The sequence below is a fragment of the Delphinus delphis genome, chromosome 7, assembly GCF_949987515.2.
Source record: "Delphinus delphis chromosome 7, mDelDel1.2, whole genome shotgun sequence".
NCBI classification, from domain to species: domain Eukaryota; kingdom Metazoa; phylum Chordata; class Mammalia; order Artiodactyla; family Delphinidae; genus Delphinus; species Delphinus delphis.
The window spans coordinates 38,580,892-38,599,294 of NC_082689.1; the positions used below are offsets into that span (position 1 = coordinate 38,580,892).

General features: G+C 40.6%; 1 protein-coding gene across 1 annotated transcript in view; it reads left to right on the forward strand.

Annotated features, from left to right (window-relative positions):
• Positions 1–745: 745 nt before the first annotated feature.
• The window catches only part of HECW2 (HECT, C2 and WW domain containing E3 ubiquitin protein ligase 2), a 411,404-nt gene continuing 393,746 nt past the window's right edge, over positions 746–18,403 (forward strand). Inside the window, exon 1 of the mRNA XM_060016380.1 lies at positions 746–844. The gene's annotated coding sequence lies outside the window, so the exon portion shown is untranslated. The remainder of the gene's footprint in view (positions 845–18,403) is intronic.

The following is an 18,403-nucleotide window of genomic DNA, read 5'->3' on the forward strand; positions in this document are numbered from 1 at the left end:
GGCAGATGCCTCCCGGGCTTCCAGCGGGAGGGGCGCCGACGCCGCGGGAGGTGAGCGGCCCGCACCCTTCGCCCCCCGAGGGCCAGGGCGGGCACTGGGCACGCTGGGCCAGAGGAAAGTGGCAGCGCGAGGGAGGCCGGGCGAGCCCGCGGGGAGCGGCGAGAGAGGGCGACGCGGGCGGGCCGGCGCGCGGCTCGCGGGCGACGCCTGGAGAGGGAGCGGCGGGGAGCCAGGCGCTGCGGGGCCGCTCGGGGACGCGCCGCGCCCGGACCGCCGAGCTCGCCCGTAAACCTGCTCCGGACGCCCAGACCCCTGGCGCCCTCCCGAGAGCGGGCGGGAGATATGGCTTCGCGCGTACCCGCCACTGCCGCCGCCGCCGCCGCTGCTGACTCGACAGAATCGGCGGGCCGCGCGGGGGGCGCGGCGTAACCCGGGGGTGGGCGGCGGCGCGGAGCCGCCCGGGGAGCTCCGGGCGTCGTTGGGAGCGAAGGAGGATGCCAGCACAAAGGCGAGCCGAGACCCAGCCCGCTGCGGAAGGCGGCGGGAAGAGCCGCTGAGGGGCGCGTCGGCCGCGCTCGGCTCCGCGCTGCGTCTCTCGTCGCTGCCTCGGAGTCGCCGGGTCGGAGACGGCCGCGTAGGGTCCCTCGGCCCCGTGGCAGCGGCCACCGCAGCCAGGAGCTGCATGCTACGCGCGGCGGCGCCCCCGGTCGCCTGCTTTCCCCGCGGCGTGCGCGGGCCGGCCGGACGGCGCCGGGGCCGCGGGTCCGGGCGACTGCGGGGGCGCCCTGTCGCCCGGCGGCCCCGTCCCCACCCGCAGTCGGCGGCAGCGGGCGCCGAGCCCCAGGTGAGTGCGCGGCCCTGGCCCGGCCCTCGCGCCGCAGGTACCGGACAGCGGGAGGTGGCTTTGTTTTCCTCCCTCTCGCCCCGGCGCGGTCATTCATTTGACATTTCGGCTTCCGCTGCCCAGAGACGCGGGTGAGAGGCACTGGGACGTGTTTCAAGGTTTGGTTCTCCCGGGGAGCTGAGACTTTTGGGTCCATTTGAGCGTCACTTGAGGGAGCGGAGACTTCATTTCCTTTTTGGTTTGGAACGTGTTGTGAACATCCTCTACGGGGGCTTGGGGCCTGGAGGAAACTGGGGCTGCAGATTTAGACGTAGACGTTTCCGAGGACGTGCAACTGCAGAGGTCTGGCTCTTCCATGCCTTGTGTTTTCCGCTATTAGCAGAGCTCAGGTGTTTTTCCTTGATTATTATTAATTTAGGAACAGCTTTACAGGTACATTTATTTCTTTTAGAGTTGGAAGTCTTTGGAGACAATACAGAGAGCTCACAGAGTTACAGGGGATCAATCGATAATAAACTTGGAGAAGGCAAGCGTCAGCAATCCTCGTAGGTAGAGGTGAACGGTAGGCAAACTTCCCGGGGGCCTTTAGCCTTCCCAGTACGGTTTCTGCTTTCACCGTCCTAGAGTCAAGCAAACTCTGAATTCTCATTGTACGTATGCCTTTGTCAAAGTGTGAAACTTGTCTTTTTTTGAATAGTTTTCTAGTTTGTCATTTGGAAGAAAAAGATTTTAATGTAATTATTAGAGTCCTCTATTAGACCTGGTGAAATTTCATGTTTTCATTTGTCTCATAAGTATGATTTTCATTTTACTATTTCTCCTGTTCCCTCAAGGGCTCATTTCTTCTGTTGCCTAGAGAGAGCTCCACCCGCTCCCCCTCCAACAGATGGCTGTGTGTTCTGAGAGGTTATCTTTAAAATGACACTCACATTACCTGTAAACAAAAAGGATCAGTTATTAGGCTTATCTTTGGAGTTATTAAAGCAAGAAGCCTAATCTGGATGGGGATATTATTAATGGTGTGAAAATCTGGAGTTTGCTAATCTGTTTGGGCATCAGAAGATTCCTGCAGGGATTGTTTATATAGTGTGGGAGACAGATGGCATCCCTAGCAGACAAGAGAAGCCCAGCATAAAGGGTCATTGTATTCTTCAGAAATTATCCACTTCACTGTTGGGAGATGGGGTCAGGTGGGGAAGCCATAATTTTCATCTCCCAAAGGAGGCATTATAACCTTATCATCCAGCAGCCTAACCAGTTAGTTTCTTTTTTCTTTGAACATTTAAAAAGTCATTATTGAGCTGTTTGTTTTGATTATTCCTTCGGCCCATTTTGGCCTCAATTGTGGTTATGTGAAGCAGTTTAAACAGTTATATTAACAAAAACGTCTTTGAATTTAAGATTATCGTATCACTGGGAAAACAGCAGTTGTATACAAATGGCCCCTTGGACTCATAGTGTCTCCTAGCTGGAATGACTTAGTCCAATCTGCATGAATTCAAAAGGAGTTTCTTCTACCATCTCTGTGACAGGTGGTTCCCTGGCTCCCAGCATTTGTCATGAGACTCTCAGCTATGGGTAGTACTCTACTTTTATAAGGCTTAACAGCCTAAGGCATTTGCTTTATCATTGCCTCCATCACAGCATTGAACAGCCTTGGGCAGTGAATCTTTTTGAATGACTATGGAGTCCCTGAAGAAATCAGTCATTCTGAACATTTGAGATAAGCCAGCTGGAGCTTTTCTGCTCCTACCACCATCATAGATTCTTCTGTGCTGTAGATTCCAACTAGATTGCAAAATTGGTCTCCCCTCTGCATGCATGTGAGGGAGAATATTCCAGTGAATTAATAGTCACTAACCACAGGACTAAATTTAATGAAGAACATGAGCAATGTTTGACCCCCCTGAACAGGAAGTATGGGGTAAAAGTAAGCACTGGCTCTGTTTAACGTGGGAACTGTGATCTTGAGGGAAAAAAAAAACATATTTTCTTACTTTTTTCAAATCCTTCTGCACCACTGATCTCAGCAAAAGGCAAAGAAACCAAGGCTGTTACCTGTAGCTGAGGACAGATGCCACAGCCATTTCTTGGATGAATGTGTGCTGCTGGGGAGGTAGCTTTAGGGCTCTGTCCAGTTTCATTGTGTGCCTTGGCATCAACAAAAGGGTCTAACGTTCAGATTCGGATTGTTAAATCCGTGGCTGGTATCTGTGTACCTTCTCACCAGGTTGCTTCCTTTCTTGTGAAGTATTCCTTTATGAGAAACCCGAGGCACCAGGCCTGGGGCTTACTGGGCACCTGGCCTGCATCCACATTCTAGTGTGTTGCTGCCTGCTTTCTTGAGTAAAAATGGAGCCAGTTTTGCACGAATAGGGAATGGCAGGGTGGAGTGAAAACATTTCCAGCTCCATTGTGGAAAGCCAGGCCTGGCCTGAAAGAGAGAGGACTATATTTGAAGTTCGGTTGATGTAGCAGAGGCAGAATTGCTTCTTTACACACAGGATGTCTTTTGTGTGAGAAAATGTATGAGGGATTAGAAGGGTGACTACACCCTCTGGTTAGCCTGCAGTAGTCCTGGTTTTTTCCTGTTGACCTATCTGAATTATCAAATGCATCCCCTTTCACATTTAAAAGTGCCCTGGTTTGGATGATAAATTATGTGGTCACCCTAGGTATTAAGGAATCTTCACTATTTTCTTCACCACCCTCTCCTGACTTCAAATTTTGAGTCTGGCTTTGTTTCAGTCTTTAATTTGTTAAATGCAAAGGTAAGAAAGGTTAAAAAAAAACAAACCCAAAAAACCCAAAAAATGCATAAGGAAAAAAGAAATAGCAAGGAAGACAAAAGACTGATGTAATTGGTTGCTTGTCATCTATTTATACATATAAGAAATAAAATAGTTTTTTCCTTGACATATTAAGTGTCTACTCTGGCTCTGATCCCAGGTTATTATTGTCTTTGAGCACAATAAGAATGTGCCTGTTTACCTAGGGCTGGCATGAATTGGGACAATTCCTATGATTTGGGAGAGCAGCTTCAACAAAATTCTGTTTGCAGACCTGATGGGTGCATGGCTTTTGCAGATATGAATGAAAGTTTCAAGATCTAGTGTTTGGTCAAGTTCTTGGAATTTACTGAGAGACCAAAACACATGTGTCGTTGTGAAGACTTGACTCCACATTCTCCTAGTTTCCAAGCCCTCTGGGCCACGAGGATAATAGAAGAGCCTTTGTTTTCTGCCCTCTCTTTTGACTAGAGTCTTGGGTTTGGGTCTCAGTTTTTCAGACAAAGGGCTTGCAGAGAAGAATGTGCTGTGCCCACTCATCACGTGAACATTCTCATAGGGGCTGGAGATTGTGCAGGTGACCTGGTGGGGATTTGAGTTCTAAAGCTAGATATATGAAGCTTGTGGCATGTACTTCAACAATGACTGTGCTCCTTGGCTAAAGAATTGCCTGTTTGAAAGAGTTCACTTGCAGTGCTGGCCAGCAGGTGTTACAATTAATTATGGCTGTCACTTTTTCCACACCCACTCGGCTAAAATCCTCCAAAGCTTGGTTGGCATGCTTGAATAAGAAGAAATGTATGTATCTTCTTTATGAGTAGGATAACCATGTAATTATTTTTGCTCAGATAAGGACACTTTTGAGAGTAAAAGGGGATACTAACTGGAAGGGGCACCAGATCAAACAGTATAAACTGGGCTATCCCAGGAAAATTATGATGGATGGTTGTCTTAACTATTACCTAAGTCATTAGCTTTTATATGAAGAATGCCCATATGATGGAAAAATGTCCTTAGCTTCTTCTAGATTTGTTCAACATATGTCTAATGTGTGCATGCATATATGTGTATGTGTATATATACAAACATTGATCATATATCTATAGATATGTGTATTGTGGGGTTGAAATTAACTACTTACGAAGACCTAGTCATTTGGAAAATTGTGACTTTCATCATTTTTTTCATGGGTTGACTTTTAAACTAAAAAAAAAGTCCAGCCTCTCCAAACTTTAAATCATCTTCTGACCTTGTGTAGTTCTCTTGTTTAAATCATTTGATAGTTCTCCATTTTCTGTTTAATTCTCAAAGTAAGATCCACAGACAGATGGGTGGCTAAAAAGGAAAAGCAGTGAAAACATTTCACTTATTGATTCATTCATTCAACTACTATTTATTTAGCACCTTCCATGAATCTAGTTGCTGAATGAATAAAACTGCCCTTGTGAAGTTTTCTTTCAGTTGGGAGTGGAGGGGTAGGAGTGGGAGATGCACAATAAACCAAATTATACAGCATGGTAGAAGGGGATAAGTGCTTTGGAAGAAAGAAAGTAGAGCAGGATAAATATAGTTGAGTAGCCTTCATGAAGAAAGAGACCTTAAGCAAAGAGTTAAAGGAAGTGACAGAAGTTACTCATACAGATACCTGGGGAGGAGTGTTCCAGGCAGAGGGAACAGCCAGTGCGAAGGCCTGAAGGTGAGAATGTGTTTGGATGTGTTCAAAGGTTAGCAAGAAGACCAACACAAGGGGATGGAGTGATGGGGGGGGACTTCGAAATGTGAATCAGAAAGATAGTGTAGGAGTGGCAGAGCATGTAGGACCTTGAGATATGAGAGTAATTATAATTTCATCAGAAATCCCATTATGTTCTTAAAAGTTATTATGGTGTAAAAAATTGTGTTCATGCTATGAAGACTGCACTGGTCAATATAGCTTACATTTCATAAGCACTTCATCATGGTGCACTTCATCTTGGTTAATATACTTTTTATGTCATTTGCTTATTGTTTATTTGTTAAAATAGCATAGTTTGTTGTTGCTGGTCTTAAATTGTATCTCAGTTTCACAAAAATAGATCAGTGGCTCAAAAGTGGTTCATTGCAGTGTGAAAATAGTGATGAAAATAGTAATGTAAATGCTGCAGTTCAGAATGTCATAAACATACTTATAGAACCGAATCCCATTCCAAATATAAAATGTGTATCTGTATGTGTAAAAACAAGGACGTTTGTGTGAGTGATGATTTCAAAACAGTAGCTGAAATGAAACAGTGCATATGGAAGTATGATGATGACTATCTCAAACTGCTTTTTATTGGGCTTGCCATCCATTCGCTCCAAGTCCCCAGTCATTGCCTGTTATGAAACTTTGTCTGTGAAGCCATGGATGTTTTGGTGTCATTTTCAAACAAAGCACAGTGGCTTCCTTGTTATACTATTCAAGTTTCCCAGGGCAAGTACCCAATAATGTTTTCCGTTACAAAATTAATGTATTATGCTGCTAACGGTGGGTAAGAGATTAAAACTCTAGTAGCTTCCTTAAAGGATCCTTGTAACAGAAGTAAGTATAAGTCATTTTATTGAAGAGACACCTGGAAAATCAGCTGGAAAGTTAAAGACAAACATTATCCTTAGAGAGAAACCGGAAGTTATTGACACAATTCCTTTGTCAAATGACACGGTTGGCTGTTGCATAATATCAGTGGAGTAGGGAAGAGCGATTACTATCAAGTGCACGCTAGCAGATATTTCACTTTATGGTTGGATGAAACCCACCGATGTCATGCAGAGAATGAATCAGCTTTTGGCATTTGTTCAGGGAGGAGCACTCGGTGATGCTTTGTTCATTTATCACTGAAAACTCGTGCTATAGGGGAAGAGATTTTTCTTTTGGTTAACCATTATATATGAGACTGGAGAAGTCCTCAGGAGGCAGGACTGACAGAGCATAAGTTTCATGTACAGATAAGAAGGTGATGGGTTCATGAAGAAAAGAAGTTGTACCTAGAAGCCAATCCACATGCTCTTCCATTCACAGCGAAGATGTAGCACCTTCTGATCTTGAGGAAATACTAAAAGAAAGTGAAAACTGGGTACAGCCAAATTGCGGCCCCTGAGTATCTGCATGTGCTGTGCAAAGTGATGGGCAGGGAGTATAAGGCTGCTTCTCTGTGCTGATGTACCCTGGCTGTTTAGGGGAAAAGTGCTCATATGATATTTTATCTGTGGTGTAAGATATCTGTGGAGCAAGAAAAATGTTTCTTCATGACGTGGATTAGAAATGATTTCTCTCGTATCAAGTGGCATACCTCAGTACTAAACTCTGCCCACAGGGAACCGTGTGAAGGACAGGGAGGGAAGGAAGAATTGTTAACAAATAAAACAATCTGCCACAGTCTTAGGACTGAGATAGTTTATTCATTAGAGAGAGTTGGAGGTCCACATTGACCATAAAGAGTAGAGGAGGTTAAGAAAAAAAGAGTTGAGGAAATATTTTCAGTAATGGACAGTCCTTTAAATCAGAAGCATAATGCCTCTCAGTGACCTATTGGAAGAATAAGAGCACAAAGGAATAGAACTTAGATCCAATAAAGCTGATGCGGAGAGAGTACGAGTGTATACTTAATATTTGAGAGCATGTAAGGAACCACAGTGGGAGGAACCCAGGGTTTTAGGATTTTGTGTTAAGATACTGGCTGGCCAGGAGTATAGGTAAAAGGAGGTGGAGAAGTCTGACAATTGGACATGACTTTTCTTATACTTTTTCCTTAGGCTTGGCTTCATTTCAGATAAATGGACTTGGTACTCGAGGGTTTTCAGAACACGATCTGTATTGCCTCCAACCTAACCTAGAAAAAATATCAATGTTCTTTAGTGGTCTAGGATTCTTTGCATAGGACTCCTCTCCTTCCTTCCCTCCTCCCTCCCTCTCTCTTCCCTTCCCTCCCTTCTTCTCTCCTTCTTTTTTCCCCTCCCTGCCTCCCTCTCTTCTTTTGTTCTTTCCCTCTTTAAGCTATTGAGTTGGCATCTTTAAACTACAAGATACTTTGAGAGCTCATCTCCTCTCTGTCCATGTCTTTTAGCAGATATATGTGCTCTCCAGGGCAAGAGGGATAAGGGCCTCTAGGGAAGTTCTGTTTCTTGTTCAGCTAACCCACTCTAATGTGGAATATCCAGTTATAGCACACATTTAAATTTTAACCCTCATCCTTCAATAAAGGTCCATTTCTTGGGGAGTTCCCTGGTGGCCTAATGGTTAGGATTCCGGACTTTCACTGCTGTGGCCCGGGTTCAATCCCTGGTTGGAGAACTGAGATCCCACAAGCCTCAGGTGACGCCAAAAAAAGGAAAAAAAAGATCCATTTCTCTCTTTTTTTTTGGACTTTAATAAAGATGGAGTGATTGTCTTTTGTCTAATAACTCTTCTGTAGTGAAGGCCATTATTTCATTCTAGGACAGAAGTCATTCATGCATTATTCATTGAACAAACATTGAGAGTCTTACATGTGCCAGGCTTTGTGCTGAGTGATAGGTATAAAAGAGGTCAGTATTCAGACATGGCCCTAACCAGATAAAACAGAAAATTGAATTAGGATATAGGCAATGGTAACAAAAATGTGAATAAACAAGTAAATATGTAATTGCAAAGCAAATGTGGCAGAAATGTAAATGTAAACATTTTTACATTAGGTTGGTGGTATTTCAGCTACTTTTATATTAACTTCTGAACTGTATGATCTCCTGAATGTAATTTTGAAATATTTTGTGAGTAAAAAGTGAAGACATAGTTGAAAGTGTGATAAGTGCTTTGTAGAGGAGGACCTTGATAGAGAAGGAAGTATAACTGAGACTTCCTTTACATGGGGTGGTCAGGGAAGACCTGGAGTGTAATTCATCACTTGCCTGTGTGAGAAGGATGAGGATAATTTGGACAGGGCTCAGAGAGGAGTCGCAAAGATGATTGACGACAGAGTTGAAAATAAGACCTTCGAGAGCCGTCTCAAAGAACCAGGGGTGTAGAGCAGCCATGGAATTGAACCCGACGCAATGACTTAGGCTCTCTTTTTCTTCAGTTTATACACATCCACTTCTACATGTTCACATTCTCTTCACTAATTTCTCATGGTCAACATCAGGCAAGGCACGTGATTCAGGTTAGAATTCCGTGTTAGAGGAAAATTGAAATTTTGTTCTGCAGTTGAGGAAAAATTGGAAGGGACCTGAGAGGCAAACTAGTTCAGCCTTTGTATGAAGAAATATCTTTTCAAGGTTGTTAATGGTGGTCATCCAGTTCTTAGGAGATCGCTTCCATGCTTCCTCCACCTAGAACGGGGTGGTGGTAAGTGGACCACTCTGGTTTACTTCCAGTAGGCAGGTCCTCTTTCCATTCCATAAATACCCCAGACTCATCTCCACCTCAGCACTTTTACCACAGGAACACTTCCCACCTGGAATGCCCACCCATTCTACCTACTTTTCTGTGTGTCATTTAAAAGTGGTGCTTTTCATCATCCCCCCCCCCCATCTTACTCTTATGAAGAATATGGCATTTCAGAAGTAAATGTAGCTTCCTTTGTCATGATTGGCAATAAGATTGGGGGTAGAGTGAGTATCCTAATCTGGGAGGGGATTGAGGGCAGTGTATTTAGTTTGATACCTTCCTCCCACATGCTAATATGCCCCACTCTTGGGAATCACTATCTTATAGTGATCTTATAGCAATTAAGATCTTAATCATCTGCTGCTTTAGGTGGTGCACTATTTATTTTGTTTGCTATTAGTCTTTTTGCCAACTAGACTTTAAGTACTCTGAAGATATGGAAACTTGGCTGATACCTCTGTATAATGCTCAGTATTGATCATGAAGTGAATACATATACAATGATCAATGCCTCATGGCTGAAGGAACCACGTGTTTCTTTTTCATGGACCATTATGAAAGGCTATTATTTATATAAATCAGATATTAAGTTGGCACAGATGCTAAAAGATTACTATTTTTGTAGTTTTAAAATGGCAGAAAGTCAAGTCTTGGAGGTCTGATTCATTGAGATAATTCCCATATCAGAAACCTCCTTCTTCCTTTGTAAGCCTTTTAACTCCTTGCTATTCAAAGTGTAGTCTACAGACCAGTGGCATCAGCATCACCCGGAAGCCAGACCTACTGAGTCAGAATCTGCATTTTAACAAGATCCTCAGATATGTTCTATACACAGTAAAGTTTGAGAAGCATTTTATTATTAACACAAAATTCAGAAATTTAGGAGGAGCATTTATCTTCAAAGAGAAGTGAGTCTGGAAATGAAGATTTCATTGGTCTGTGGATGAGATCCTCAGTGCTTTCTGTCGTGTTGGCCTGGAATGAACACTGCTTCTTGCCAGGCCAGAATTATGTAGGAGTGCCCCAGGGTAATTTAAGTAAGTGAGTGGTACAGATGTTAGACGTGATGATGATTACAGGAAGTTGAAGCAGTTTGGAGTGAGAAACTAGGAGAGCTTGGCAAAGGTAGAGGAAAGTGGCCATGCAACCTGAAACCAAATATAAGGGAAAAGGTCTTCCCCTTATGATTAGAAACAACTTCTAACTCTCTGGATTTGGACTCGGTTCTCATACTCCAACCCCTCCAGAGCCAGCAGGACACAAGTGAAACTGGCGTAAAGTGCTGTGCAGGGAAACCTTGTGGAGTGGTGAGGATCGTGGAGAGGCATTCTTCATCAGAGGGGAAGGAGGTGTCACCACTCAGGTCACCCAGTTGTTGCCACATGGGAATTTGGGTGCAGCATGGCCAAATCGTCAGATTTTTCAAATGAAGCTAAAAATATATGTTTGTACATAAAACATCTCTTGGGTATAGTATGTTGGTAATTAAAATGTTTTTAGAATGGCTCAGGCCAAACTAAATTCATATGCTGCCTGCATGTGTTTTGAAACCCCTGTTCTGGAGCAACAAAACATGTGGTGGTGTGAATACCTGGCTTTTCTAGTGCAGGGCACCAAACACAGGGAGAGGCCTTTTGGTCCTGGTAAGGACCATTTTGGATCTTTACTGAATAAAAGAAATAAAAAGACGTAAAGGAAGGGAGCTGCACTTGCTTTGATGACCTGATTTAAAATATATGTCTGAAGAACCTCAGTAACTAATGGTGTTTGAAGGAAAGAGTTAGATGCCTAAAGGCATAAAATTTTGGCGCTGTAAAATCTGAAGGGGAAGTAAGCATGGAGTTGGGTCCAGGGTGAGGAAATGAGGTCATGGAAATTTCTTGGCACCCCCAAGCTAGGATCACACGGTGCAACAGAGCTGGGAGGCTGGACCACAGCTTGGAACTTACTGCGCTTGGAGAGAAGTGTGACTAGAGATAGAATTCGAGTTAATTTACCTTTAGCATCTGGTTGTTGAATTTAGGTGGTGGCTAATATTTATTTATTTTAAAAAAATTTTAAACATACTTTAAAAAAATTTATTTATTTATGGCTGCGTTGGGTCTTCGTTGCTGCGTGCGGTCTTTCCCTAGTTGCGGCGAGTGAGGGCTACTCTTCCTAGTGGTGCGCGGGCTTCTCATTGCGGTGGCTTCTCTTGTTGCAGAGAACGGGCTCTAGGTGCGTGGGCTTCAGTAGTTGTGGCACGTGGGCTCAGTAGTTGTGGCTCACAGGCTCTAGAGTGCAGCCTCAGTTGTTGTGGTGCATGGGCTTAGTTGCTCTGCAGCATGTGGGATCTTCCCGGACCAGGGATCAAACCCATGTCCCCTGCATTGGCAGGTGGATTCTTAACCACTGCGCCACCAGTGAAGTCCTGGCTAATATTTAAAGTTTGCTGGAATTGAGTTTTCTATGAAAGTTTGTCATGGTAAAATTAGCATTTTATATATTTTGAGAGTGAACACTAGGTGAAGGAATCAAAATTCTTTCCAAAGGTTTGTTATTGATTATACTTCTTGTTAAAGACTAAATTCCTTAAAGATTAGCACTGTTTATTATTTATCTTTACATTATTATCATCTTTACATCCACCACAGTCTGGGTCTGTACTGATTATAAAACAGAATATAGTTTATTTTCTATCTTGGTGAGTCATTCTGTAGGTATTCATTTTCCTCACTGATTCAAAAAAATAATAGCTTTGTTGAGATATAATTCACATACCATAAAATCCATCATCTTAAAGTGTACAATGTAGTGGGTTTTAGTATATTTACATAGTTGTGCAACCATCACCACCCTGTAATTTCAGAACCTTTTTATCACCCTCAAAAGAAGTCCAGTGTCCTTAGCAGTCACTCATCTTCCCTGCCTCCAGCGCCTGGCAACCATCACTGTAGTTTCTGTCGCTGTAGATTTGCCTCTTGTAGACATTTCATAAAAGTGGAATTATATAATATGTAGCCTTTTGTGACTGGCATCTTTCACTTAGCATAATGTTTTCAAAGCTTATCCATATTGTAGCATGTGTTAGCACGCCATTCTTTTGTATAGCCAAATAAAATTTTATTGTGTATATATACCACATTTTGTTTATCCATTCATCAGTTGATGGACATTTGAGATGTTCTCAGTTTTTGGCTATTATGAATAATTGTGCAATGAGCATTTGTGTAAAAGTTTTTGTGTAGATATATGTTTTCAGCTCTCTTGAATATACACCTAGGAGTGGAATTGCTGGGTCATATGGTAACTCTATGTTTATCATTTTGAGGCTCTGCCAAACAGTTTTCCAAAGTGAGTTTTACATTTTACATTTTACATTTACATTTACATTTACATTTTACATTTTACATTTACATTTACATTTACATTTTACATTTTACTCAGCAATGTCTGAGGGTTCCGATTTCTCCATATCCTTACCTACACTTGTTATTGCTTTTCTTTTTGATTTAACCATTCTGGTGGGTATGAAGTGGTATTTCATTGTGGTCTTGATTTGCTTTTCTGTAATGACTCATGATGTTGAGCATCTTTTTGTGTGGTTATTGGCCATTTGTATATATTTTTTTGGAGGCATGTCTCTTCAAATCCTTTGCCAATTTTAAAATAAATTTATTTTTTTAAAAATTTTTGTGTTGTACAGATTTTTTTGGTAACTTTCTGGATTCTAGACACTTATGAGACATATGACTTGAAAATATTTCTTATGTTTTTTGGATTGTCTTTTCACTCTCTTGACAGTGTCATTTGAAGCACAAAAGTTTGTAATTCTGATAAAGCCCAAGTATCTTTTTTTTTCTTTCTTGTGCTTTTGGTGCATATCTGTCCTTGTTGATCTCCTAATTGTTCAATCCAATATGGAAAATGGAGTATTGACATCTTTAACTATTGTTAAATTGTCTTTTTCTCCCTTCAACTCTGTCAGTTTCTACTCATGTATTTTGCAGCCCCTTGTAACATATATGTTTGTAGTCATTATGTCTTCCTTTTGAATTGACCCATTTATCTTTATAAAATATTCTTTCTCCCAAGTTACCATTTTTGCCTTAAAGTCTATTTTGTCTATTGTTGGCATTGTTACTCCATCTCTTTTTTTAGTTACTGTTCCCATGATGTATCTTTTTCCATCCTTTTACTTTTACCCATTTGTGTCTCTGAATCTAAATTGTCTCTTTTAGATAGCATGTAGTTGACTCATTTAAAAATATATTCTGAAAAAAAAAATAATAAAAAAATAAAAATAAATTCTGCCAATCACTGCCTTTTGGTGAGTGTTTAACTAGAATGTTTGATTGGAGTGTTTAATTTATTTACATTTAATGTAATTACTGTTTATCAGATGGATATATATCTGTGTGTTTGCTGTTGGTTTTCTGTGTGTCTTATGTTTTTTTTGTTCCTCAGTTCCTCCATTACTTGCATTAAATATATATGTTTTGTAGTGTGCCATTTAAATTTTCTTGTTGTTGCTTTTCTGGAGAAGATAATTTTCATAGGCCTTTATTCTGTCATTCCTGATAATATTGTTATGATTATTTTTGAGTTATTTTCTTAGTTGTTGCCTGGTTATTAACAGTGAAATTCTTAATTTAAAACAATCAAGTTCAGATCAATTTCAACATCATTTCGAAAGTATACAAAAACTTTACTTCAGTATGGCTTAATTCCTTGCTTTATACATTGTAAGCCCATCATTAACACTTTTATAGTTATTGTCTTATGTAGTTGTTTTTAAATAGAAAAACGTTGTAAACAAAAATACATTTAGGGCTTCCCTGGTGGCGCAGTGGTTGAGAGTCCGCCTGCCGATGCAGGGGACACGGGTTCGTGCCCCAGTCCGGGAAGATCCCACATGCCACGGAGTGGCTGGGCCCGTGAGCCATGGCCGCTGAGCCTGCACGTCCAGAGCCTGTGCTCCGCAACGGGAGAGGCCACAGCAGTGAGAGGCCCGCGTACCGCAAAAAACAAAAACAAAAATACATTTATAATGTACTTTGCATTTAACTATGTCGTTAGCTTTTCCAAATCTCTTTATGTCTTCATGTGGATTTGAGTTAATATTTAGTGATTTTCATTTCAGCCTCAAGAACTCCTATTAGTATTTCTTGTAAGACAGATTTGATAGTGACAGATTCTCTCAGGTTTTGCTTGGCTGGGAATGTCTTAATTTCTTCTTCATTTTTGAAGGATAATTTTGCTGGATATAGAAGTCTTGGTTAACTTTTTAAAATTTCACTGATTTGGATGTGTTGTTCCAATGCTCTCTGGCCTTCATAGTGTCTGATGAGAAATCAACTGTTAATCTTATTGAGAATCCTTTGGTTTGATGAGACTTTTTCTTGCTGTGTTCAAGTTTCTCTCTGTCTTTTGACATTTTGACTATGATGTGTCTTGGTGTGGATTCTTTTTAGTTATCCTACTTTGAGTTTATTTAACTCCTTGGATATATAGGTTAATGTTTTCATCAAATTTGAGAAGTCTTTGGCCATTATTTCTTCAAATAATGTTTCTTTCCTTTCCTTCTGGAATTCCCAGTGTGCATGGCATGATACAATATTTGTAGTTTCATAGGTCTCTGAGGCTCTGTTAATTTTTCTTCATTTTTTTTCTGTTCCTAAGCCTGGATAATCTTAATCCACATATCTTCAAGTTCACTGATTCTTTCTTCTGCCTATGAAAATCTGCTGTTGAACCCCTCTAGTGAATTTTCCATTTCAGGTATTGTACTTTTCAACACCAGAATCTTAATCTGGTTCTTTTTAAAAATAATTTTTATCTCTATATTGATATTCTTTCTTTAAAATCTTTATTGAATTTATTATAACCTTGCTTCTGTTTTATGTTTTGTTTTTTTGGCCACGAGGCATGTGGGATCTTAGCTCCCTGACCAGGGATCGAACCTGCACCCCCTGCATTGGAAAGCGAAGTCTTAACCACTGGACTGCCAGGGAAATCCCTATATTGATATTCTTTGTTTGGTGAAATAATGTTTTTAAATTCTCCTTTAATTCTTTAGACATGGTTTCCTTTAGTTATTTGAACATATTTTTAGTATTTTTAAATCTTTGTCTAGTATGCCCTAAATCTGGGCTTCTCAGGGACATATTTTGTTTAACTGCTTTATTTCATGTGTATGGGCCATACTTTCCTGTTTATTTGTGTATGTTTTAAGTTTTTATTGAAAAATGGGCATTTCAAATAATATCATATGGCAACTCTGAAAATCAAATTTTCCTACCTCCCCAAGGTTTGGTGTGTTTGCTCTTTGTTGCTGTTTTTTGTTTATTTACTGACTTTACTGAATAAATTCTGGAAAGTCTACATTCTTGTCACATGTGGCTACTGAATTTTAGCTTGGTTCCCTTAGTGGTCAGTTAATGATTAGACAGAGATTCCCTTAAATGTCTGAAACCAATAAGTATCTCAGTCTTTGCTGAGCGGCTCTATGTGCACGTTGGGGCACGCCTTCATCAAGTAGCCAGGCAGTTGACAATTGCGCTGTAGCCTTCATTTCCTGCATGCGCAGAGCCTCAAGATCAGCCAGAGCTGAAAGAATGGGGTCTCCTGAAATATTTCTTAGGTATGTGCATAGTGCTGCACGTGAATGTGGTCTTTTCAATTGTAAGGAATATGTCAGAGCCTTTCAAATCCTTCCATGGACATTTCGTTCTCCAGATCTCTCTTAAGTTTTTAAGCCAGCCTCTTCTTTGCTCCAGCTGGTATTGCTGCCATAGACATCTGTATTGTTAAACAATTGCAGCTGAGTGTTTTCAACAAATGCTATGGGGCTAGAGCTTTTTCCATTGAGTGATCTCTGAGTTAGGTCCAATAAACACAAGCCCTGGGAGTAGGGTTTTTCCAAGTAATTGCCAGGTCAAATAGTGACAATTCACTGGGATAGAGCCATTTTGTGGAACTCCAAACCCGTTTTGCTCTCTCCATTGCCTGCTAGAGTACGGGATTTTTCAGTCATTGTGGCTGTAATGATGCTGATTTTTAAGGGTATTGTGATGCTGGGGAGAGAGTGATTGGAAATAGGGAAAATGAAAATGCCACTAAGCTCACTGTACTTATTGTGACACAACCATTTTTTGTGCCTTAATCATTCTCACAATGTAGTAAGCCTTTCATTCATTTCCAAAATTGTGAAAAAGTTGATTTTGACAATTTTTGCCAGTGTTCTCATTGCTTTTATGGAGGATCAGATTTTGGGGTGTCCTTACTTGGCCATTCTGGAAGTGCTTCTCCCTCCTACTGAATTTTATAACTGCCTACTACTCTTGTGATGTTACATTTGATTAGCTTCTTGCTTGCTTTCAGGATTTTGAAACATGATTTTTATTACCTTTTTTCATCTTTGTTATCTCTGTTTTGTTCACCCCTCCCATAGGTACATGCTTTTTTTTTTTTTTACGGTACGCGGGCCTCTCTCACTGTTGTGGCCTCTCCCGTTGCGGAGTACAGGCTCCGGACGTGTAGGCTCAGCGGCCATGGCTTACGGGCCCAGCTGCTCCGCAGCATGTGGGATCTTCCCGGACCGGGACACGAACCCACGTCCCCTGCATCGGCAGGCGGACTCTCAACCACTGCGCCACCAGGGAAGCCCGGTACATGCTTTGTTTAAAAAATCCATGTGTAGATTGAAGAATTTAATTGAGGTAAAATACACATAACATAAAAATTTTCCACCTTAAATAACCATTCTTATATGTAAAACTCAGTAATGTTAAGTACATTGACATTATTATGCGAACAATCTCCAGAACTCTTTTCATTTTGAAAAACTGAAAGTCTATACCCATTAAGCAAAGCTTCCCATTTCTCCTTCCCCCCACCCCCACCATGCCCTGACAAGCACCATTCTATTTTCTGTCTATATGAATTTGACTGTTCCAGGTATCTCATATAAGTGGAGTCGTATAGTACTTGTCTTTTTGTGACTGGCTTATTTCATCTAGCATAATGTCTTCAAGGTTCATCCATGCTATAGCATGTGTCAGAATTTCCTTACTTTCTAAGGCTGAGTAATATTCTGTTGCATGGATATATCATATTTTGTTTGTACATTCATCCATCAATAAACACTTGGGTTGTTTCCACCTTTTTGCTATTGAATTGCTATTGAATTCATTGCTGTGAATGTAGGTGTACAAATATCTCTTTGAGACCTGGCTTCAATTCTTTTGAGTATATAATTATTTTTTTTGTTTTGAATGGAAGCATCTATAGAAATCTCCAACTTGATAGTTTTTTTTAACTGACTGTCTCAAATTTTGCTATATAATACATTTTCATTAGGCACAACTAAGTATTCTTTCCTGATTCTGCTCAGACATAGACATTATCTCTCTTGTTCTCCCATTTTTAAGCTGCTAAAGTTTAAATAATTTTAAAAGACTTGAAGCCATGTCAGGGGTTAGGAAATGAGTAAATTACAAACTTAAATGGAATCCAACTTCTCATTTTAGTTGAAACCTAAAACTTCTGTGTTTTATTATTTGTTATGTGCCTAAAGAAAAAGGAGAATGTAGGGATAACAATCATTATAGTTCTTCTGAATAAGCAACCAACACAACATCGTGGTCTAAATTTCACTGTTAAATAAGTAGGCTATTGGGAAAATATATTTAGGGATAGAAAGTAGCAGGCATTTCTTGGATAAATTTTGGTGTTTATCAAGAAGATGACATTTGAGACAAGGTTTTATTTCTATAATTTTTCTTAGTTTTTTGACTAGTGCTTTTTTAGGCTCTTTCTTTTACTTAATTTTATTCATACATCTAGTCTCCATTTTGTAGAAGGTGGGGGTGCTTGAAAGTACTGTGAGTCTTTAAATTGACAGCACTTTTAGGAACCAAAGTTTCTTATAATAACTAACATAACACTGAATTTTTATTTACATATATATTTGAGGATTATGACTTCCCAGTATTTTAAAGAAACACACAACTTGACCTTGAATGAAATTCTAACGAATCCTTAGCTAAATTTGGAAATGAAAAGATAATAAGACAGAGAGAGAGAGAGAGAGAGAACAAGTGAAGCAAAATATACAAAATCTCCAATTAAAATAATTAAACATTTCTAAAGGAAGTGTGTTTGAAATATTATATCTTACTAATTGTATTTTTAGATGTGTGTAATATTAAAGTGAAACGAAAGGTTTACTGGATAACTGTGGTAATAAGATTAAAAATTTGTTTTCCTCTAAGAAAGTTTTTTGGAAATAAAATATTCCATTTCTCTGTTTCCAAAATGTGAGAAGGTTTTATTTAGCGCTTTCTGTTCAATTCTCATTGAGGGAAGGATGAAACTAATTTAGAAATAGACGTACTAAGGCATCTTAAC